General features: G+C 32.9%; 1 non-coding gene across 1 annotated transcript; it reads right to left on the reverse strand.

Moving 5' to 3' along the window:
• Positions 1-1,642: 1,642 nt before the first annotated feature.
• Positions 1,643-1,746, reverse strand: LOC113269899 (U6 spliceosomal RNA). Its single transcript, XR_003321624.1, has one exon. It is a non-coding gene; the product is annotated as a U6 spliceosomal RNA (small nuclear RNA).
• Between the last annotated feature and the right edge of the window lie 671 nt (positions 1,747-2,417).

Here is a 2,417-nt window from a genome sequence, read left to right on the forward strand (position 1 = left end):
TATTTCTCCTTCTATTATGAATAACATCCTAGCTGGATAAAATATTCTTGGCTGTGTATTTTTCTCATTTATCACCCTGACTATATCATGCCAGTCCTTTCTGGTCTGCCAGGTCTCTGTGGATAGGTCTGCTGCCAGTCTGATGTTTCTATACTTGTAGGTTATGGACCTCTTGTCCCGAGCTGCTTTCAGGATTTTCTCTTTATCTCTGAGATTTGCAAGTGTCACTATTATATGTCGGGGTGTTGATCCATTTTTATTGATTTTGAGGGAGGTCCTCTGTGCCTCCTGGACTTGGATGCCTGTTTCCTTCCCCAGTTTAGGGAAGTTCTCTACTATAATTTGTTCCAATATACATTCTGCCCCCCCCCTTCTTCTGGGATCCCAATTATTCTATGTTGTTTCATTTTATGGTATCACTTATCTCTCGAATTCTCCCCTCATGATCTAGTTGTTGTTTATCTCTCTTTTTCTCAGCTGCTTTATTTTCCATCATTTTGTCTTCTATATCACTGATTCTCTCTTCTGCCTCATTTATCCTAGCAGTTAGAGCCTCCATTTTTTTATTGCATCTCATTAACAGCCTCTTTGATTTCTACTTGATTAGATTTTTTTCTTTTATATCTCCAGAGAGGGATTCTCTAGTGTCTTCTATGTTTTATTCAAGCCCAGCTATTATCTTTATAATCATTATTCTGAACCCTAGTTTAGACATCCTACTTTTGTCCATACTGATTAGGTCCCTAGCAGTCAGTACTGCCTCCCACTCTCTTTTTTGAGGTGATTTTTTCCATTTTGTCATTCTGTCCAGAGAAGAACAGATGAATGAGAGAACAAAATACTAAAATGGCAACAACGACCCCGAAGAAATATATACTAAACAAATCAGAAGAAACCCAAAACCGAAAAAAAAAAAAAAAGAATATAGTCAGACAGATGACCAGAATAGAGCAATACACTGGATCCTGTGTGTATTTTGGTCTATTTGTTAGAAAACTAGATCCCAAAATTTAAAGAAAAACTTATATATGTGCAAGAATAAAATTAAATACAATGGAAGATAGAATATAACTTTAAAAATGAAATTTAAAAGAGAACAAAAAGAGAGAGAGAGAGAGAAAAGGAATATAAACAGATAGGTGAACAGAACACAGCAATACACTATATCCTGAGTGTATTTTGGTCGGTTTGTTAGAAGAAACTACATCTCAAAATTGTAAAGAAAGAAAAAATTATATATATATATATATATACAAAAATAAAATTAAATAAATTGAAAGGATAGAATGCAATTGTAATGATGAAAATTTAAAAAGACTTTAACAAAACAAAACAAAAAACTCTAAAAAACAAAAAAAAAAAAGAAGAAGAAAAATAACAAACAAAAAAGAGAGTATGATCAGAGCCATCTACTAGATCCATGGTGTATTTTGTTCTGTTGGAAGAAACTGCATCCCAAATTGAAAAGAAAGAAAAACATATATATATAGAAAAATAAAATTAAGTACAATGAAAGGATAGGATGTAACTGTAAAAATGAAAATTAAAAAAGATTTTAAAAAAAGAGTTGATAAAATAAGAAATTGGTTGAAAAAGGAAAGAGAAAAAAATTAAAATTGAAAGATTAAAGAATTGTGGGGAAAAAAATAAGGAACACTTCACAAATTTGCATGTCATCTTTGCTCAGGGGCCATGCTAATCTCTGTATCGTTCCAATTTTAGTATATGTGCTGCCAAAACGAGCACAGAAGTTAATTTCTTATTACAGTTCTATTTACTTTTTTTTTTAAAGTTATATGTAGGTTTTTAATCAAGGTCCTACTGGGTAGTTGGTTTGGGTGCTTACCACATTATAAAAAGTAATTACCTTGCTAACTAAAAAATGTGAGATGAATAATTAGAGTGTATGATGAACAAGGATTACGATGAATCCAATCATGTATTCTTGAGATATTCCTTTCATCATCATCATCATCATCATCATCATCATCATCATCAAAGGGGGCCTTTGGTGTTCTGATTTGACTCAAAGATACAGCCTATACTAAGCAGAAGACAGTGGATAGGAAGCACTTCTGTTTATTAACCTATTATTTTCTTAAGCATGGTTTTTGATAGGAGATGGATATTAGATGATTCGGTTTTATATTTGTTAGTGGGATCTTGGAGCTCAGGCAACATAATGTAGCACTGACACAGTGGTTTGTGTCAATTCTCTGGGATTGCATCAGAGCTCTGCCGCTTACCAACTGTATGATCTTAGGCAAGTTACTTAATTAAATTCTCTTGTCTGAGTTTGCTCATCTGTGGGAGTGGTAATTTCTATCTCAAAAGATAATACTTATCTTAAAAGATTGCCTCGAAAATATATAGGATAATATATTGAAAGATGTCTGGCACACAGTCATTACTCAGGA

Source organism: Ursus arctos, unplaced genomic scaffold (genome assembly GCF_023065955.2).
Source record: "Ursus arctos isolate Adak ecotype North America unplaced genomic scaffold, UrsArc2.0 scaffold_33, whole genome shotgun sequence".
NCBI classification, from domain to species: domain Eukaryota; kingdom Metazoa; phylum Chordata; class Mammalia; order Carnivora; family Ursidae; genus Ursus; species Ursus arctos.